Consider the following 23,112-nt stretch of genomic DNA (forward strand, 5'->3'; position numbering starts at 1 on the left):
TAATAAGTAATTCATAGAAATTACAATATATTGCTCATCCGCTTTTAGTTACCTTCTAGATGATGTAAATTACACATTTGAACATTAGTGAAGGCTGAAATGATTATCTATCCCCAAATATATACTCTTAATACTTTTCTCTGTGTAATATGTGTGTGTGTGCATGCAATGTGTGTGTGTGAGAGAGAGAGACAAAGAGTGAGAGAGAGAGAGAGACAACAGTAAGGGAGAGAAAAACAGACTTCTCTTGGTCAAAAATATCCTGAGAATGTGTATTTAATCTCTGAGTACTTTACTTGGACTAAATTATGATTCTAATTGTCCAAAGATTGTTTTCCACAGATCCTTTATCTATTATCAGACACTAGATATAATATTGGTGTTAAATAATTTAAAATAACACTGATGATCCTCGAATTCTGTTTTATATGTTTGAAATATTCAACATCCATGAACATTCAACAAATATTTATTGACTCCTCCTACATAGCAAGCACCACACTAGATGTTAAAGTATAAAGGGAGTATTCTAAACAGCCTGTTGAGGAGTATACAATGGCTGGGAGGGGACATTAAACAAGAAATTACAAGCATAATTATAGTAAATGCCCAGCACATATGGATGAATGAATGAAGAAACTATAAATAAAGAAGATAAAATACAGGTTATTGTAAGACCTGTGGCTGAGAAATTAAATTTATCTAGATAGTGAGGTGTGTCAATGGGAAAATGGTCCTGGAGGAGGTAACATTTACATTGAGAAAATAGAAACCATTAGCCAGGAGAGCAGATGAATGGAATAGGATGGTGGTTAGATCCGGATAGAAGAAATAGTTCCCTGAAGCAAGATACACAGATGGTCCAAAACAAAAGTGATGGTTTGGAAATTAGGAATATAGTCAGAGGTGTGGTTCTAAAAGTTATAATTTCTTTTAAAATGATTGCAATCTCTATAACAAAAAAGGGCTGAACAAAGCAAACATAACTGGTTTGGTTTTTTCAAGTGCTCTGTAATATGGTTGTGCTGTTAAAATTTTAGTCCTCAAAAAAAACATCCTTAATAGGTTGATGTTAGGTACATTTTTTCGGAGGGAAAATAAGAAGCTTGAAAATTTTGTTTCCAAGATCATCCAGCTAGCAGGTGGCAATATGGGCATTTATACCCACATCTGTCTGATCCCACTATTTATTTTCTTCCCACTCTTTCACTCTTTATTTCTGTACAATTATTTTCTGCTTTTTTGTCTCATGAATTCAACACTCCTGACCCTCTGTGTTGGCAAGTCAGTATCTCTCTCCTTCCTATTTGCAACTCACCTTCTCCTCATAATGAGGAAAGGATGTTATAAGAAGTCTCCTATCTGATTCATTTTAATTGAAATGCTTTACAATTGATTAATGCCATATGATTATGGAGATGCAGAACAAGCATTAAAATAGTTTAGTAAGTGAAGGCAGAAGACTTTTCTCAGAGCTCCACCTGCCTGAGATAATTTGATTTGTTCTCACCTGGAGGCATAGCTTCTCACAGATGATCTTAAGGGTCAAGGATTTATCTCATTCTTTCGATTCACTCCATATTCACCTCAATTTTTTTTTAGGAGAAAAAATATATAAACAATTTTCACAGATAACGTGATATACAATTGCTTGTGTGTGTTTTAGTTTATCAGAGTGCTGGAGGATAAGTTCTTTGGTTGAGGAAAGGGAGGAATCTCCTTTATCTCCATGAGACTTCTCCACCAAAACAGTTATTGATGTAACTGCTACCTGCCCATTAAAGTGAGTTTTATTGTCACATTTGTCAATCAAAATGAGCTCTACTAAGAATGACTGGATAATTATGCCTTTCTATGGGAAGAAAATGTAAAAAAAAAAATCAAGTCTTATACTTGATTTAGAAGCAATGGATGTTCTATAGACTCCAAGTTGACCAACATATGATTAAGAATACTAATTAATTATAACATTTATTTAGATTTCCTGTGAGGTTACCCAAATTGCTTGTAGGAATATAGGAATATTTTATATTGGCTTTTTAAAAAAAAGGAAATCCTGTCATTTGCAACAATTTGGATGAAACTTGAGAACATTACGTTAAGAGAAATAAGCCAGTCACAGAAGAACAAATACTGCATGATTTCACTTACATGAGATATCTAAAATAGTCAAACTCATGGAATAGAATGGTCTTTGCCAGGGGTCGGGGAGGGAAAATGGGAAGTAATTCTATGGGTATAAAGTTTTAGCAATACAATAATAAATGAATGAATGAATGGAGAATCAACTCTAGAGATGTGCTGGACAACATAGTGCCAATAGTTAGCAATATTATAATGTACACTTATAAATTTGTTGTAAGGGTCCATCTCATTTTAAGAGTATTTACCACAATAAAAGATATTTTATATGCTCGATTATTTTGAGTTTTCTTTATTCAAAACTATAAAAAAAAGCTCAAATTATGTTGGGTTTAGAAACTAAAAGAATGAAGACGAGTTCTTGTTAAAATATTTTTCAATTAGTATGTGTAAAGAAAGCTCTGGGTTCCAGCTGGTTTGGGTAGTACATGGCATTCTAGGGTTGTGATTTAATGCTTTTAAGAAAATTTCCATACTGAAGTAGAAATGGAAAAACCTCTCTGTACACCTTAATTTCAGTTTCTACCTTTAAGACATGAAGTTAATTCTGAGTCGGTTTAATAGTCTCTGACAAACAATAAACAACTCTCCCAAATATAAGTATAAATTATAAAGGCAAGAGCATGTAATTTTCTAAGCAGCATAAACAATAAATATTTTGAATGCTTCTCCCTGGACTTACCATAAAGGACTAAGTATTAACATTATTTTCTTTCTGTTTTCTGACTAAAATCAAAATCAAATAACTGTATATGGAAATGTCCTATCATGGTACTAGTTTTCTCTATGTGTTGACAATATTATAATCTTAAAATCAGGATATGTGATCAGATAACTTTTTTAAATTTATAAATTAATTTGTCTAGAAAGCCTTAAAATATGTAGAAGTTAAATCACTTTAGTTATGCATTTAACAGACTGGTTTAACTGAAAAGAATGAAATTCTAGGAAACAAGACTGTCCCATAAAAGCCAATACCTATGACTACCATCACTTTTATAGTATGATCCCCTGAAGAATAAGTTGCAGCCCTTTGCTCAATCTTATTTTAATTTTGTTAAGCAATGGGCCTTGTGCCCCTTCCCTTGGGGGACACAGTTTAAATGGATTCTTATGATTAAAAGGTTTTCTTTAATGCGATTCCTGCTGGCAGGTGGGCTCCCACTATATTCTGAATCTGGGTCTCATTGATGCCTAATAGTTGGAGGTGTGATTTTTAGAAGAGATAATTCAGTTGTGGTTAGAGGGCAAAAGAAAAAAAAAACCTGCCAAATAGCACATTCAGGAGTAGTTCTCATGAAATTTTTAGAGCATGTGATTCCAGCCACCACACACTCCAATGGAGGTGAGACTCTAATGCACTAGTAGTGTTTTGAAACCTGCACCATGGAAATACTTAAAACTTTTCTTCAGCTATGATATTAGGTCCAGTTACATTGTTATTTATGTAATGCAGCTGACTGATATTCCATAATTTCTTTCTCTATATAGGTCTTGCCTTTTTAAATAGCTATTAATAGGTACCATTTCTCTTAGATTAATCTTTGTCTATAAAACTAGCCAGTCAGTCTGTCTGAAGCTTTCATACTCTTCCTGGAAGCTTTTTGTTATTTTGGGGGGGATCGCCCATAAGTTAGAGCCATCCTTAGAACAAAAGCACAGATAAACAAACTGATTAAAAATTCAAACTAGTTTCCATTTACTGAGTACTTCTATCATATAAGCACGTTTTAGAAATGATCTTGAATTTTTATTGCAATGATAGGAGAAAGATATCAACCTTTCCAATTTTCTTGTTAAGGAAACTGATTTTCAGTAAGATTAGCCAACCTGCCCAGGACTACGCAGCCAGGGCATAGGAAAGCTAAGATAGGGTTCTAAAATCTCTAGTCTCTCTATTAGTCACAGGATCTCTTTTTAATAATACATTGTTATGTGGAAGCAGCAGGAAACTCATAGGTGGCAATCAGTTCTTTAATTATAGTTCTTTATCAGAAACAAAGCATCATGAAATAACACTTTCTTCTTTAAGAATGCAATAGAAAGAAAATAAGCCACTGAAATTGTGTTAAGTCACTGGAATTTTGGGTTTTTTTCTCTAAGCCTCAGTTTCTCACTTACAGAGATAAATGCTCACCTCCCAGTGTTGTTACAAGCTAGATATATGTGCCTGCTTAGCCCAGTGCTTGATACACACAAAATAGCCCATACATTTGAGATGCGCTATAGTCTAGTGGCTAACAGTACAGCACTGTTTGCATGTCAATCCTAACTCTATTACTTATTAGCTGAATACCTTTATGCAATTTATTGACCTCTCTGTAGCTCAGCTTTCTTATTAAGATGGATTCAATAGTAACACCTATCTGATGGGGTTGTGAGAAAGAGAAAATGAGTTTGGAAATATAAAATTCATAAAAGAGTTCCTAGCCCACTTTAAGGTCTCAAAATGTTAGCTATTAATAAATCACCATTGTTCAATCTAGGTGTTTTTGTCCTGCTCTTTCTCAGTGCTGGCACTTCCTCCTCTTCTCCTCCTTCTTCTCTTTCTCCTCCTCCTCCTTTTTATAATACAGCTTATGTACTATGTATTTATCTGTTTTCTTTCCATTGTCTTTACCCCCCCTCCATTCCCTTTCAGATACTAGTTGTTCCCCCCACCCGCTCCAGAGTATTCTGTTGTTTCTCACTTGTATGGACTGGTTTTGAAGAGATGCGCAATAGATCAAGGTAAAGAGTCAGCCTTGCTGGGAAGACAGCCTTGCTCTACAGACAGTATAAATCCGTTAGAGCTGCTTATGGAGATCAAGGTAAAGAGTCAGCCTTGCTGGGAAGACAGCCTTGCTCTACAGACAGTATAAATCCGTAAGAGCTGCTTATGGAGTCTGGAATCAGTCTCATTTACTACTTTTTTCTCAGTTAATTTGAAATAAGCTTTTCCTCACAACACACACACACACACACACACACATTCTCAGCATTTGAAAAATTTACAAAAAGAAAACCTCACTGCTATGTAAACCTTCAAATGGATTTGCTGCTGTTCAATTAAAAAGAAATAGAGACCAGGAGAGACTTTCTTTTAATTTCCCCTAGACTTTTAAAATAGTATTAAAAATAAAAGGCAAGACCTATTTTCATTGCTTGGCATGCTTATGCTTTCCCTTTCATTCCTTTGTATTGGCAGTTTCATCCATTATACTTTGGTGAATTTTTGCAGAATAAACCATATTTTACTATCTCTATGGGGTATTGACAAACAGAAAGTTTAATGTTTGCTGCCACACAGAAAAATGATTTTCTTCCATTTTTTCCCCTCAGTATGGGGCAAATAACAGAAATAATTAGAAAATATTTTAATGTAATACATAAACCCGAGTGTCAGCAATGTCTGATTTTCTACACAAAAGTGTTGAGATCATAACAGAAGCTACTGGCGCAAGTACAGGGATCTTCTCCAAACTTCTTTTTTTTCCACTTGGAGGAAAGCAACTGGGACTTAGATTCTTACACTAATTGGAAGGAATACCCGTAGTCATTCAAAATCAAAACCAAGTAAACTGCCCTGGCTGTAGGCCATTCATATGGCTCAAATTCTACTTTTATTTGGAAAGAAAGTAAAAGAAAAGAAAAGAAAAGAAAAGAAAAGAAAGAAAAGAAAAGAAAGAAAAGAAAAAAGAAAAGAAGGAAGGAAGGGAGGGAGGAAGGGAGGAAGGGAGGAAGAAAGGAAAGAAAGGAAAGAAAGGAAAGAAAGGAAAGAAAGAAAGAAAGAAAGAAAGAAAGAAAGAAAGAAAGAAAGAAAGAAAGAAAGAAAGAAAGAAGAAAAAGAAAAGAAGGAAGGGAGGAAGAAAGGAAGAAAGAAAGAAAGAAAAGAAAAAAGAAAAGGAAGGAAGGAAGGGAGGAAGGAAGGAAGGGAGGAAGAAAGGAAGAAAGAAGGAAAGAAAGAAAGAAAGAAAGAAAGAAAGAAAGAAAGAAAGAAAGAAAGAAAGAAAGAAAGAAAGAGAAAGGAAAGAAAAGAAAGAAAAGAAAAAAGAAAAGGAAGGAAGGGAGGGAGGGAGGGAGGGAGGGAGGGAGGAAGGAAGGAAGGAAGGAAGAAAGAAAGAAAGAAAGAAAGAAAGAAAGAAAGAAAGAAAGAAAGAAAGAAAGAAAGAAAGAAAGAAAGAAAAAGAAAGTCTTGCTACGTTTATGCTATGGAATAAAATTCTTAGATTAGCCTTAAATACCTGTCAATAGTCAGGGAATCCTTTCCACTTAAAATTATCTTAACTTTAAATTTGTGCCTCCCATTTCATATTTCTCTAAGGCAGATATCAAACTTACTTATTTCCAAGCCATGTGAGTGAAATAAATTATAGTTTAGAAGCAGCTAGTTAACTATGCTAGAGAGAGGCAGCTTTTATTTTTTTAAGATGCACCATGTTAAAACTAATCTGCAATGCATACAGATTCAATCATACAACAGCAGCTGTTGTAAAAATGCATCTTAAAATCAAAGTCATTTGTGGTACTCTTAAACAAACACTTAAAATGAGTTGTAGTTTGGGAGGCAGAAATCAAATGTGATTTGTTTTTGGTTATTTTATGAAAGCCATGTATTTAAGGGGGTATTTGATAAATAATAATTGTACTTGTCACCTTGAATAAAGGCTGGCAGCTTTGAATTAATTATATTTTGGTGGGTTTAGAAGAGTCTTATGTGAGATATATCCTATTGACTACGTTTGCTGCTAGATGTCACTATTGTTTCAATGTTGTTCAACTGTGGGCTACTTTCTTGGACTGTGAGAAGGGAGGCGTTTGGTTGGTCATCCTTGTTGGTCAAAACATGATTCACCAAAAGAAAAACTTTTAATATTATCTCTATTAGGTAAAATAAAAACAATTTAATACATACTCAGAGTGCACATGAGATTTAATTACATTGGAGATTTCTTAAAATGACACTTTTGTTATCAACATGACAGAAGATGGTGGGGGTAGTAGCTGGTGGGAAATCTACAGTTTTCTTTTTAAGATTTATTTATTTATTAATTTGAGAGAGAGAGAAGAGAGCATGAGCAGGGGGAGGGGCAAAGGGAGGAGCCAGGGAGCCCCACATGGAGGTCCATGTGGGGCCTGATCCCAGGACCCTGGAATCATGACTTGAGCTGAAGGCAGTAGCTTAACTGACTGAGTCACCCAGGTGCCCCAGGAAATCTATAGTTTTGACTGTATTCAAAACTCCACGCTAATTAAGAATATCTTGAACTATCAGGAACAAATGTATTTTACCACTGTACCTGCTTGGTTGGTTGTAAAAATATCTCAATATGTTTATGTTTATATATTTGATTTACATATATATATATATATTAGATGTATATAAAAAGATGTGTGTATGTATGTGCGTGTGTATATTTATATATGCATATATATACATATACATCTTTTTTCTCCTACACTGGGGGATTTTCATAGGTTATTAAATATATTGTTCTGATATAATTTACTGGATGTTCTTCCAGCTCTCTCCAGTTGGAAACCATCCATAATACTTGCACTCTTCAAAGAGTATAATGTGATTAGCACCTTGGGGGATAAAAATCTAAACATTAGTATAGTTTCCAGTATTTATGAGAAGAAACTGGTCCTACATAATAGGTCTTATATATATATATATTTGAACACTGCTCATGACTTTAACCTAAAATCATTTGATTTCATTGCCTTGTTAACAGCTTACTCCTTACTTACAGGGTTGTGAGAAGAGTCATTTGGAGTTCATAGCATTGTCTTATAAACAATGGAGCAAATCATTAAACCAAAATAGAGTTATTATTTTTTTAGAAAAACAATTATGAACATTCATGGAAGGCTCCCTGTGTGAACAAAGGAAAACACTACACTTATGGTTCAAGAAAATATTGTAATTTAAGACAAAATGGGAATGATAACTCATAATTTTCTCTATGAGATCAAGAGCCCTCAATTCTTTTAATCTGTAGTGTGGAACCTGTCAGATAAAACCTGCCACACAAAACACATTATTAAGTATTTCATTTATGTAAAATAATACAGAAATGGCATTTTCAAAATTGGATGAGGCAATTTGATACAGGAATCATCTAAAACAACAGTTCGACATAATTAATTTGATGTGTGGCTAGAGTTTCAGAGTATGAACAGCTCCACAGGAAATAACCCATGAGTACAAAGGGCTATACCTTTTTTCTAAATTAAGCAATTGTGAACCTGCAGGTATGATTCTATTTTTCATGAATTTGTTAGCTGAGAGGAATTGAATGATACAAGGAGAATTACTTCTGTGTTTTAATTTTCTCTTAAGATGTAAACTTGCAAAACATATTTTCTAAGCCATTGTGTTGTTTTTCACACACAAATATACAAATCAAAAAAGCAAATTTATATCTAGCTCTGTTTTAATACACATTAAAATATAAAAAAGAGGATTTCCTTTTTTTTTTAAAGACTTTATTCATTCATTTGAGACACAGAGACACAGAGAGAGAGAGAGAGAGCACGAGCGGGGGAGAGGCAGAGGGAGAGGGAGAAGCAGGCTCCTCGCCGAGCCAGGAGCCTGACGTGGGGCTCGATCCCCGGACCCCGGGATCATGACCCGAGCTGAAGGCAGATGCCAACCATCTGAGCCACCCAGGCGCTCCAAGGATTTCCTTTTTTGCTAAGACCTAGTATGATGTGTTTATGGCACTTGTGTAAGGGATACAGAAATTAGTGACTCTGTCTCAGCTTTTTGATCCTGTGCTGAAAAAGCTGGCCAGAGAGAGAGAGGCCTAATTTTCAGATCTGGTTAAGTTTGCTAGCAAGGGGCAGGAAATCAAAAAAGCAAGAAGTGGGTCAATGTAGATCCTCACAGGATTCCACCCACCTGTAAATCCAACCCCCAAATGACCTGAAATCTGACAGAGCAATTTTTCCACCTTTTGGTTGTGAGGAGAAGATAGCAAAGTTTTGCTTTTGTGATAACTTCAATGCAAAATCAGACTATTGAACTATGCCTGTCACAAGTTCTACTTTGATAATGAGTCCCAAAAATATTTTATAGAAGAACAAGGCTGTTTTTCTCAATATACCTCAAATTTCCTTAACACATCCTAAAAAAAAGTCTTCCTATATTTATATATAATTTTCTCCTCCAAATAAAAGATTTTTGTCTTGGCTACATTCATTGCAAAAATAATTAAAAAGTAGATATTAAAAATTATTCCAGAGGCTGCACTAAAATGCATAAAATAAATCTGTGTTCACTGAATTTGTTTTTTTAAAGATTTATTTATTTATTTGAGAGAGCGAGAGTACATGAGAGGGGGGAGGGTTAGAAGGAGAAGCAGGCTCCCCGCCGAGCAGGGAGCCCGATGCAGGACTCGATCCAGGGACTCCAGGATCATGACCTGAGCTGAAGGCAGTCGCTTAACCAACTGAGCCACTCAGGCGCCCCTGTGTTCACTGAATTTGAGATAACAAGTTCCTTAAAAAATGCTTTTGGAATTGTAAAAAAGAAAGTGAAAGTAGTGAATAAAAAAGCATTCAATATTTTCAAACAGTCTTAAGAATTATTATCAGACATAAAATTCTGTTTCTCTTAACTGGCTTTTCTCTAACAACTGCTTTTCCCCTCCCTTTTGGCTCTTCCTCCCATCTTGTTTTATATCTTAATCATAAAGCTATTTTTAATAAAAACTCGTGTAGATTCATGTAATTATATTGTTAAATTGTTGAGTCTAATGGTCAGACACATCGTATTTTAGGAATAATATAGCTGAACACATGTTTATAGAGGAAGAACTAGTTTGATTCAGATTAGCTACTGATATATACATTCAAAATGCTACTTCTCTTCAGGGATCTTCAACTATCATCAGATGATTTCCTCCTGGGTGTTGACGTGACAATGTAACTTAGTAGTTAAGGTAAGAGTCACACCGGTCTGATTCTATATGAGCTGGGCAAATTACTCAACACTTTGAGCTATGTTTTCCACAAAGGAAAAATTGTACGACGACTATCAGGGCATTTTATTTTATGACATGGAGGTTAGGGAAGGTAACTTGATATAAGTAAGCTGTTAAACTCTGACAGTGAAATTTGGTAGTGAATCATAGTTCAAAGAGAGAGAACAGAATTGAATAAACTTGAATGCAGGTCTAAATACGTTGACAAAGGAAAAGGCCATCTATTTGGGCTAACCATTAACGTTATTGGTAATCCACATAGAGTATAATGGGAATTCATGGTAGGAAAACACTAAAAAGAAACATTTTGAAACTGCATTCATTTAGAAAAGCTTTGGTCAAATAGACATGTCCTTAATCATATAGGTGATAAGGTATAACTACATTGATCAGATTCTCTTGTTGAATATTGATGCCAGCCCAACTGAGAAAGCTTTAATTTTATGGTATAGACATTTTGCATATCTTTTCAGGAGGAATTCGGTAACTAAAATAAACTTCAAGGTAATCCTGTGTCAATAGTGGATATTCCACTACTTGTAGTCCACTGGATGTGACATCTTCTGATACAACTGAACTTTTTACACACTGGTACCACACAGATGGTCACTTTTCTTGGATTGACCCTTCAAGGATAACCCCAGAAGTCACTTTTCCAGAGTCTCTTCTTTATTCTTATTTCCTCACCATCAAGCTGGATTGAGTGCTCAGTATTAGTCAGAATCTTATATACAGACACTAGAACCACAGCTTTTAGTTTAAGAAGAAAAGAATTTAGGGCGCCTGGGTGGCTCAGTTGGTTGGGCGACTGACTTCGGCTCGGGTCATGATCCTGGAGTCCCAGGATCAAGTCCCACGTCAGGCTCCCTGCTCAGCAGGGAGTCTGCTTCTCCCTCTGACCCTCCTCCCTCTCATGCTCTCTGTCTCTCATTCTCTCTGTCTCAAATAAATAAATAAAATCTTTGAAAAAAAAAAAGAAGAAAAGAATTTATTGTTATCAACAGCTCACAGTATTATTAGGAAGAGTTTAAAATACTCTCAGAAAAACTGAAGAAAAGGACTGCCAGCTAAACTTTTAGGAAAACTCCCAAAACCATGGCACAGAACAAGGTCAAGGAGCAGCTGCCTCTACCATGATTTGCAGATCCAAAAACCTGCTCCTGTGGCCACTGGCTCTATTACAAGCTACCTTTGCCGTAACTGGGTGGCTGTCAAATTAGAAAGCCAAGTGCTTTACTGGGAAGCTGTCAACACCAGAATGACACAACTTCTGCTGATGTACATTACCAAAATAGAAATTTTCTGCCCCTTGCCATGCTCCTCAAGTAATTCAGTTCTTTTTCAGGCTTGTATAAGCACATATGACTGGTGGAACCTAAATCATGTACAGAATCCCAATTGCATGGTAGGGTGGAAAATTCAGGTTTTTAACTATCCTAACTTCTCTGTTTTGTCCTAGAGAATGGCATGTCCAAAAAGCAGTGAACCCAGAATCTGCCACATGCCCCTTCATTTTGCTCAATAATAATTTTTATATAGAACTTAGTATAGGTGATAAGGACTGTAATACACTATAGAGAGTTCTGTAATTTCTAATCAGTATAGATAAACAGGGTCTACCTCATAGTAATTGCTATTATCTCATATAAAATAAGTACATAAAAATACCTCAGCACAGTATAATCTGCATATATATTTTTTAAATTTATTTGAGACAGAGAGAATGAGAGACAGAGAGCATGAGAGGGAGGAGGGTCAGAGGTTGAAGCAGACTCCCTGCCGAGCAGGGAGCCCGATGCGGGACTCGATCCAGGGACTCCAGGATCATGACCTGAGCCGAAGGCAGTCGCCCAACCAACTGAGCCACCCAGGCGCCCCTATAATCTGCATATTAAGAATGTCAAAATAGCTATCATTATGATTGCTACACTCTTACTTGTATATCTATCTGTTCTGAACTATAGATTCCTTGAGGACAGTGACTATATCCTTATTTCATCTCCCAGGGCTGATCAGAGTATCTGGCACATCTACTAGGTGGCAAATAAATCTTAGTAGAAGGAAGATTGCTAAGGTGTAAAGAAGTGCATTCTGCGAGATACCTTAGAGATTAATGCCATGGGAATACTAGGTAGGGCCTTGGAATTTATCGAAGTGTCTTGAGTTTTAAGAAATTAGGGCAGTTTCCACTGATAATGAAGTCAAATTACTCATTTTTGTTTATTTGCAAGTCAAGTAAAAAAATGAAGTGGTTAATGAGTATACTTTTTAAAATATTAGTTATATATTAAAAATTGGGCAGACTCTTGTGTTAACTCACATATTACTTGATTAGCAATGTTAAAGAAGGCTTTAAGCTAATCATCAATACATTTATCTGCATATTATGGAAGCTATTTTCTTCAAATAAATTTAGCCTGCAAGGTGCCCTATTTTTTATTATTCATAAACCCAATGGAACTTAATTTGGTTTGTCAGAGATAATACTATCTGTATCTTATTTAAAGGATTAGGTGGGGAAATTTTTCACTTGATATTATGAAGCTAAAGTTTGAAAATCTTGAAAATTTGTGTTTTTTAAAGATTTCCCTAACCAACATTTTACACTTTTCCGAGTTACTACTTTAGTTCTGGATTTTGTCTTTTTTATAAATGATGTTGTTTTAGTTTAAATCATTCTAGCCTCTTAAAGTAAAAAGGGATATTTGACCATTTGTTGATGTTCAGAGTGTTTACATAGTTTCTGTCAGGCAGTTGTCCAGTCTCTGCTGGACTACCTTCTTGAATCATCCAAGATAGGGAAATTACCATTTCACAATGCAGGCTGATTTCCCACAAAATTTCAAATTTGCTAAGACTTTTTCTTGAAAGACACTGGAAATTGTTTTTCTTTGTTTCACATATGTTTGTCTATTTTACTAAGAAATAAAGGCTTTGAAATATTTCAGTTAATCTACAATGTGTTTATCACTGTCACATGTTTGAAAATAGCTTTCACTATATCCATTATTTTCCTCTTTATGTTGATAAATTAAATTCTACATTAAATATTCTTTGAAAATTTGTTTTTCACCTGATCCTCTTTCCTGGCCCAAGGCCCCAGTTCTCACATTCCAGGCAAGGGCATTCTTTTCCTCAATAAGAAGTTCCCCTTTTCAAAGCCTCTATCTAGGAAGTTTCTTTTAATATTTTACCACAAATCTATAGCTCAGTTCCCAACTGCACTACTGTTACATACAATAGAAATTAGATGTCCTCCTTTCAACCTACCTTGTGAAAATAACATATTTAATTAAAAAAATTGGGCAATACCCCTTCCTCACTGGCACAGTGGAAGCTACCCTAGCAGGGCAAAGTCTTTTGACTTTCCTCCACCTTCTGGGAAGTGCCACAGAGAAGAGGCATCTTGAGAAAGGGGTTCTTTAAATCATTATGAAGTCCAGAGACCACCACAAAGCTGCACATGCTTGATACGAATACAAAGGCCAACAAAGACTTTGAAATTTGAGCTACAGTGAAGAACATTGCCCATATTCCAGAATGACACCTAGGAGGTACATAAGCAGTGAAAATCAGAAGAGCACTGCAAAAACTTTACAAACAAAAGTGGTATTTCACTGATTGCTCCACAGAGTCCAGGTCAGGAATTGTGATCTGAATCCAACAGGGTTGACTACTTGCTATAACAAAAACAATATAGTCCATCAACTCTTTTTTCATTGAAAAAGTCTTAAAACATAGTATTCAAAATAAATAGGATGAAATAAAAATTACTCAACATACAAAGTACCGGGAAAATCAAAGCAGTTTTCAAGGGGGAAAAATTGAATACATGCCAATAATGATATGATTAAAATGTTAGAATTTCTTGACAAAGATTTTTAAAGTAGCTATTACAATAATACTCTGAGAAGTAAGAGAGAGAGAAAGCATTCTTGAAATAGAAAGACAGAATTCCTCTGAAAATCAACAGGAGATGTAAAAAGAACCAGGTGGAAAATCCATAACTGAAATTACAACATAGTAATAAACAAGTTCACTGAAGAGATTCAATAACAGAATGGAGATGATAGAAGAGTCAGTGAACTTGAAGGTAAATCAACAGAAATTATCAAACTGAACTAGAATAAAAAACTGAAAGACATGAGCATATGTCAGGTAATTTCAAAAGGTCTAACTTTGGTCTCACTGGCATTCCAGAAAGAGAGACTGGTACACAAAAAATATTTTAGGGGTGCCTGGGTGGTGCAGTCAGTTAAACATCCTCTCTTGGTTTCTGCTCAGGTCATGATCTCAGGGTGATAAGATTGAGTGCTGTGTTGGGCTCTGTGCTCAACATGGAGTCTGCTAAGGTTCTCTCTCCCTCTTCCTCTGACTCTCCCTCAATGCTCCCTCTCTCTCTAAAATAAATAAACAAATCTTTAAAAAAATGTTTCAGGAAGTAATGACATAAAACTCCCCAAATTTGGTGAAAAACTGGTTTAATAACTCAATAAACTCAGTGAACTCAACAGGATAGATTCAAAGAAATCCACACTCAGACACATCAAAATCACTACTGGAAAGCTAAGATAAAATAAAATATGTACACACATGTTATATATACACATAAAGAAACTATATATTATATATGATAAAATATATCATATAAATATATCATATATATATAAATCTCTGTATGCATATAGAAAACATCTAGGAAAAAGTAGCACATATCCTATAAAGAAACAAAGATTTAAAATACTTCAGATTTTCTACCATAAAGACAAAAATTTAGCTAAACAACTATATTTTAAATACTGATAACAATGATAGAAAGAAAAATGTTACCTTAATCCTACATCTAGCAAAATGATCTTTTGGAAATGAAGCCTGAAAACAAATATTTTGTCAGATGAAATAATAACAGAAAGAAACCTGAACTTTCATAAATGAAGAGCAAAAGAAAATGTGCATATATGGTTAAATAAAATAGACCTCTTTTGCCTGTTAAGTTTATTAAATTGTGTATGGCTATTGAAAGCTAAAATTATAATACTCTCTGGTGTAAATTTCAAGGTAAGCAGATATATATGACAACATCAAAAATGCAAGAGGGTAAAGGCCTATATATAATAAGATTTCTTTATTTTAAGGTTAAATAATAATTCTAAGTAGTTTGGGTAAATTTTTATATGTATGTTGTAATCACTAAAGAAACAAATTTTTTTTCCTTAAAAGATGATGTATTAAAATGGAATTCTAAAAATAACTCAAATAACTTAAAAAAAAAAAAAAGGAAGAGAAAACAGAGGAACAAAAACAAAATTGAAGGGATGAAAAGTAACAAACTCATAGACCTAAATCCCACCTATTAATAATCACATTAAAAGTAAATGATCTAAACATATCAACTAAAAGACAGAGACTTTTTTTATTTTTTATATTTATTTTTTAAAACTGAGACTTCTAAATTTGATTTTGAAAAATATCCTTCTGGGTGTTGTCTACAAGAAATACACCAGAAGCATAATGGTATAGATGAAAGGAAAGTAAAAAAAAAAAAAAAAAAAAAAAATAGCATTTTATTGTTTTTAAAGATTTACTTATTTTTTAGAGAGAGAGAGAGTACAGATGGGAGGGGCAGAGGGAGAAGGAGAGAGAATCTCAAGCGGACTCTGCACTGACCATGGAGTCCAATGTGGGACTTGATCTCATGACCCTGAGATCATGACCCCAGCCAAAACCAAGAGTCATATGCTCAACCAACTGCACCACCCAGGCACTCTTCATGCCAACAGCATTAAAAAACAACAACAACAACAAAAACCCCCCAGAAACTCAAGTACCTTTATAATATCAAAGCAAACTTCAGAATAAACAAAATTATTAATGACAAGAAAACATTAGAAAATAATAAAAGTCAACTCATCAAGCATATATTATATAATAATTCCAAATGCGTATGCCTCTAAATATAGAGTTCTAAAAGACATGAAGGAAAAGTTAGTGAAAAGATTAATAGATAAATCTGTAATTACACTTGGAGACTTCCATACTCCTTTGTCAGTAATCCACAAAATGAGCAGAAGAAAAATTAGGAAGAATGACAAATTAAAATTTATGGAATATTCCACCCAACAAAATAAAATGCACCTTATTTTCTAGTACTCATGAAACATTCACCAAGATAGACCACATTCTGGGCCATAAAACACACATCAATAGATATAAAACAAGGGGACATATTGAAAGTATAGTCTTTGAACATAAGGAAATTAAACTAGAAATCAATAACAAAATATCTGGAAAACGCCCATACATTTGGAAATTAAACAACAGAAAACTAAATATTCCATGGGTCATGGCTCAAAGAAGACACCTCGAGGGAAATTAGAAATATTTTGAAAATAGAAATAGAACACATAAAAATTTATGGGAAGGTGGGTTAATATCCAAAATATATAAAGAATTATACAACTCAACACCAAAAAACCCTAATAATCCAATTAAAGATGAGCAGAAAACCTAAACAGACATTTTTCCAAAGAAGACGTACAGATGGCCAACAGGCACATGGAAAGTTGTTCAACATCACTAACCATCAGAGAAATGCAAATCAAAACCACATTGAGATATCACCTCACACCTGTCAGAATGCCTAGAATCAAAAATGATAAGTGTTGGTGAGGATGTGGAGAAAAGGGAACCTTCTGCACTGTTAGATATGCAAACTGGTGCAACCAGTGTGGAAAACAGTATGGAGTTTCCTCAAAAAATGAAAACTAGAAATATCATATGATCCAGTATTCCCACTCCTGGGTATTTACCCAAAGAAAAATCCCCATGAATTCAAAGATATATGCACCCCTATGTTTACTGTAGCATTATTCACAACAACCAAGATACGGAAGCAACCTAAGTGTCCATCAATAGATAAATGGATAAAGTGCTGTATGTGTGTGTGAGTGTATGTGTGTATGTGTATGTGTCACACAATGGAATTTTACTAAGCAATAAAAAAAATGAGATCTTCGGGCGCCTGGGTGGCTCAGTTGGTTAAGCGACTGCCTTTGGCTCGGGTCATGATCCTGGTGTCCCGGGATCGAGTCCCGCATCGGGCTCCCTGCTCGGCAGGAGTCTGCTTCTCCCTCTGACCCTCCCCCCTCTCATGTGCTCTCTCTCATTCTCTCTCTCTCAAATAAATAAATAAAATCTTTAAAAAAAAAATGAGATCTTCTATCATATCACCTACATATGTGTTAAGTAGTGCCTCCTTTAAAGGTAACAGCATAGAACAAGACATGTCTGAGCTCCAAACTCTAGTGGAAAAGTAGTAGAATTGACTCTCTAAGACAGTGTTGGTTAATTTAAGATACAGTATTATTGAATATTTTTCTAAAACATTGAATATTCACCCTTATAGCTATCATCATGTAGCATGCAGTTCTCTGTGCAGACCTCAAGAACATAAAGGAAAAAAAGAATTAAATGCCTTCTGATTCATTATACTCTCAGCATTCTTCTGATATGCTGATAGAGGTATCCCATTTTAGAAAAACTTAGAACTAGTATACACATCTTCTCTGACTGCATGGGTGATGGTGTCTCTAAGACTGATAACACAGGCTGAAAATAATTGTGGGGGAAGATGATGAGTTCAGTTCTATTTGAAAAGCTTGGATATGGGAATATATCCTATAGCTAGATAGTTTAGAAGTCTGCACTTATAAGAGGCCTAGAAGAAACATATGTGGGTGTCACAATCTTTGCTAGGCTGTGGATAGGTATTCTGGAAGCCTAATGAAGCAGTAATAGAAGGCAGGAGTGTGAGTCTAGAAGAGTAAGAGTTTTCTTATATGTGTGTTAACATGACTCCTACCCTAGCCTAATGACCCGTGACAGCAGGCTCTGACCAGCTAAGTGGCTAAGACCATTTATTAACACTCTGGTGAGATCTAGGGAATTGTGAAATGAGGAATCTGCTCCACTTTCTTGATTCCTTGGTCTTGTATATATCATTTGCACTTTTTGTATGCTGGTCAAAGACTAAAACAGGAGTAAAAGTAAGTTTAAACCTAGTCTGATTAGTCATTCTTGCCAAGCTTGTAACCCAGACCTGTTTCTATGGTCTGGTTTGCTTCTCATATGTAAATTCCTAACTATAAACAAAATCTTGTAGAATATGGAGAACAATAAGTTGGAGACAAAACTCTTTATTAAGTGCCATTATTATTTTTAGAACTTAGATATTAATATATTTATGGGGGACCTATGGTGGTCCCAGAGGTATGCCACTCAGATTCCCTTAAGGAGGGCTTGCTATAAGGAGAATAGCTGACTGCCAATCTCCAGCTACTGTTCCTTTGGACCTGGCACAGTGTTCTCACTGAAGTTTCCTCACCCTCCTACCCCCAAGCCCCATCATGCTCCCCCATGGCTCCTGAACAACTGCACTTGGTGAGAGTACTAGTGAGAGTCCATCTCTGCCTGAAGCAGGGCTGTGATATGTACTCTTTGCTCAAGAATTTTCTGTGGGCCTGGCTTTCTCGGGGCTGCCCTGCAGTTCGAGGCCTTCTTATCCAATGAATCCATCCTTTTCTTTCTCCTTTCATAAATGTCAGGCCTGCATTGCTTTATGTAAATTTACCACACCTAATCCTGCTCTAGGCCCGCTTCATCCCTCACAGGCATGTCTTCTCATCAATCACTTGCTGCTCAACGAAGGCTGTCTTAGTATCTGCTTATAGGAGGAATCAAGCTGTGCCAAAATGTGGTCTTCATCATGAAAACAAAAGCAATGGTGTTTCTTTAATCCTTATGATTTTGTAATATAAAAGCTCATCTGCAACCACAGATCATCTGTGACGAACAAGGTAGTAGTGATTCTGGAGACTGAACGAAAATCTTGTGTGATGAAATTATCCACTTCCCAGTGTTTCTTACATATAGAGTGGGGCTCAGCAGGACTATTCACAGCATTACTGTGAAGGTTAAATGACATGAAAAATGTCAAAGCATATAATAATTACTAATTAAGTATCAAGCATTCCTCCTTTTCTCCAACTCTATGCTCTCCCTCATTTTCAGGCTTTTTTAGTCCTTTGGACTTTACCTTAGCCCTTTATTTAATTGTATTTTCATAATACTCTATACTAAGTACACTCTGGAACACCATTCTCCTTCAAAAGTGCAAAAAGACCGATGTAGAACCAGAGCCCAGGACTCTGAATTTCTGTCTTTCTCTCACAACAAGATCCAAGATGCACATATGTGAGCCTTGGCTTTATCTTCACAGCAAGTTAATGCTGAAAGAGGCAGGACAATTTTCCACAGTGAGTGAATTCTAATAATATTAGATTAGTACAAAATAGTGGCATCTTAGTGAGCCATACCTTTTTTCCTCTTTGTTGCTGTTGTTGCTGAACAACATAATCTGAGGGTAGCTATTCTTTCCCATTATTGATTTTTCTGCACTTTCATTATTTTGGATCAGGTAAATGCTGGTTTCTTTTGTTGGTTTACAGAAAGGACATATCAAATAGAGATTTACAGCTCCCAAAGAGACCAGCCTTAAAGATAATATTTCAATGGTGGTGAATAAACAGACAAATATCTAATGGGGTAAAGCCAGACTTTCTTGTTCCATTTGATCAGAAAACTCAGCGTTAGTATTTGTAATAACAGAGGCCTGAAATATTTATTTTGGAAAGCCTGCACCTGGCTGATGTACTTTTATATGGTAGAATGATATAGTAAAAAGAGCAAATGCTTTGGAATTACTCAGACCTAGCTTTGAATGTGTGCTACACTTTTTCTTTCTTTCTTTTTTTTTTTTTTACTGTGTGATTGAGTGTCTTTAAACTCCATGGGCCTCAGTATTTTTATTTAGAAAAAGTAGATGATTATAGTGCCTATTTCAGTTTCTATGTAGATTAAATAAGAATATATATGTAAAATATCGAATACTCTTCCAGATAACGAGTAAGGATTTAAGCAAGTTTTTATCAATGGGCTATTGATAATTTGAAAACCGTCCATTCATTCACTTATTCAACAAATATTTGCTTAACATTCCCTTTGTGTTGGATGATAATCCAGATGCCAGAGTCCAAGGATAAACAAAACAAAGATCTTGCTCACAAATATTCAACAACATGAAAAACAAAAGAGTAAACACATTAAGTGGTTATAGATTACAAGGTAGTCTTCTAGATTGGGTTGTCCAGCGGTCAGTGTGGAGGATGTGACATTTGAATTGAGAACTGAATGATGCAAGGAGGAGGCAAATCATGCAAAGAGGGAGAAGCAGAGTGTTCCAGAGACAAAAGCAACTGCAAAGCCTAGAGACGGCAGGTATTTCACAATCAGACTGTGGTAAAAGTAAAGAGAGTGAAGACAGGTAGGAAATGAGGTGGAGACAGTCCATGACAGAGTCACTGAAGGCTATGTTAAAGAATTCATTCGAAATGTGATTAAACTCCCTTACAGAATTTTGAGTAGAAGGCTGCCCAACCTATCTTATATTTTAAGTTCTTGGTTTGAGAACAACTATCGAGGGGCAAAAGTAAAGGCAGGGAGGCTGGTGAAGGCTATGTGAAGTAGCCTCAGCAAGAGGTGATAGATGTTTGGTCTGGTAGGATTGATAAAGGCTAGTAGAAATGGAGGGAGATTCTGGATAATTCTGAAAGTCAGGTGGGTAAGAATTATCTGATAGGTTATATGCATGGTTTTTTTTTTTAAGATTTTATTTATTTATTTGACAGAGAGATTGACAGCGAGAGAGGGAACACAAGCAGGGGGGAGTGGGAGAGGGAGAAGCAGGCTTCCCGCTGAGCAGGGAGCCCGATGTGGGGCTCGATCCCAGGACCCTGGGATCATGACCCGAGCCAAAGGCAGATGCTTAATGACTGAGCCACCCAGGCGCCCCGGTTATATACATGTTTTGAGAGAACAGACATATCGAAAATGAAACTGTGGGGTGCCTGGGTGACTCAGTAGATTAAGTATCTGCCTTCGGCTCAGTTCATGATCCCAGGGTCCTGGGATCAAGTCCCGCATCAGGCTCCCTGCTCAGTGGGGAGTCTGCTTCTCCCTCTCCCACTGCCCCTCCACACCACTCTCTCTCTCTCTCATTCTCTTGTGCGTACTCTCAAATAAATAAAATCTTTTTAAAAAAGAAAATGAAACAGAAATTTTGTTTGTTTTCTGAACTTTGAAATACATGCAATGGTTGAAAAACACTACAGTGAATCTGATTCACTCATCACCCACCTTCTACTACTTGAACACACAGCCAAGCTTGGCACCTACTCCCTATGAATTACTTTGATGCAAACTCCAGATATCTCATTATCTATCTGTAAATAACATACTTCTAAAATATAAGGACTCCTTTAATATTTTAACCACAATACCATAATTAACAATACTACTAAATTAACACAATACCACTAAATTAACAATAAAAAAAATAAAATCGCCGAAATCTGGTTAGTGTTTACATTTGTCTAAATAGCTTATGATTTATTTTTACAGTTTATTTAAATAAGGATCTGATAAAATACATACATTGGAATTTATTGATGTACTTGTTAAGTCTCTTTTGATCTAAGCTTACAATTTTTTTCCTTGTCTCTCCCTCTCTTCTCTCTTCTTTTTCTGATTACAGCTCATTTTCAAATTATACTGTAGATTGATAGGTACAGATTTTTTCCTTTTCTTTTTTTTTGACTAGGCTATTTCACAGATGGTTTGATTTATCACCATCAGGTGATAACCAATGTCTCGTTCTCCCTTTTTATAATAGTAATACTCATTAATTATATCTATCCGATCCATTAATCTGAAAATTCAAATTTCTTCTTCATTTTTGGCTAGAACACTTCTATAAAAAGATCCTGCCCCACAGCAAACTTTGGTTACACAGAGGTACAGATAAATGTTTAAATCTTTCCTTTTATTGACTCCTAAGTGTCCTCTAAAGGTGACCGAGGAGGTTTATGTTTATTTGTTTGAATCATTATGAACTTATAGATTTAAACATACTTGATACTCAAATTGTCCTGTCTTTTACCAGTGAGTTTCTTCAGTTGGCTCTGGAGTCATTTTCACACAAAATTTGGATTGCTTCCAATTTTCCTGGCATGACAAAAAGGAATCCAGACTTATCAGGTACACTTCCTGCTGCAGATTGGGAGTTTGCCATTTCTCCACATAGTTTTAATTCCTTTTAATTGGAAATAATATTTGAAGAGCATAATCCAGAATCTGAAGATATCATTGCTCCTGGATTGTTCATTATTCCTATAACTTTTTAGTGGGCAGAGCTAAAAACATATGTAATTTTTTAAAAGATAAAAATACAACATGAGATGCTAGTGATACTTTCATTTCAAAGTCAAGACTACAGAATTTTTGCTTATTAGTCATTGTTTTTTTATTTTTTCTCCTTTTAACCACTCCAAAAATTTGATTTTTAATGATATCAGTGCAGTTACCTGATACCTCCCATAGCATGTGTGTGTGCATATGTGTATATGTGTGCACACACACAATAGTTTTAGAATAAAAGTACAAATACAATCTTCAAAGATATAATTACCAAAAGCAGTTTAAGGTATTTTTGCCTCTTCATCCTTAAGGAATATACAATCAAATAACTGAGCTTAAAGGTCACATGGAATATTTCTCTGGGTATTGTATACTACCAAATAGACACAAGTTAGGTTCATTGGTTTAATTTCTCTTTTGAGTTTTACTTATGGCTTTTTTAAAAAATTATTTAATTTTTATAACTCCGTCAAGGTTCTCATTACTCAGAGTAGCTATATTCCATAAAGTCTTCAGGAACACTGAATTAGAGAATACAAATCATTCCTCCTAAGGGAAGTACAGGGGTAGGTTCCTGTGAATTTCTGGTCACATTTTTTGTAAACTGATCAATACATAATCTTGTTTTATGTGTGCTTCTGCTTAAAGACACCTTATTTAATATATATTGTTGGTTCATTAACATTGA

Source organism: Mirounga angustirostris, unplaced genomic scaffold, assembly GCF_029215605.1.
Source record: "Mirounga angustirostris isolate CCGP_5_RB_7025 unplaced genomic scaffold, mMirAng1.0.hap1 SCAF_13, whole genome shotgun sequence".
Classification (NCBI taxonomy): Eukaryota; Metazoa; Chordata; class Mammalia; order Carnivora; family Phocidae; genus Mirounga; species Mirounga angustirostris.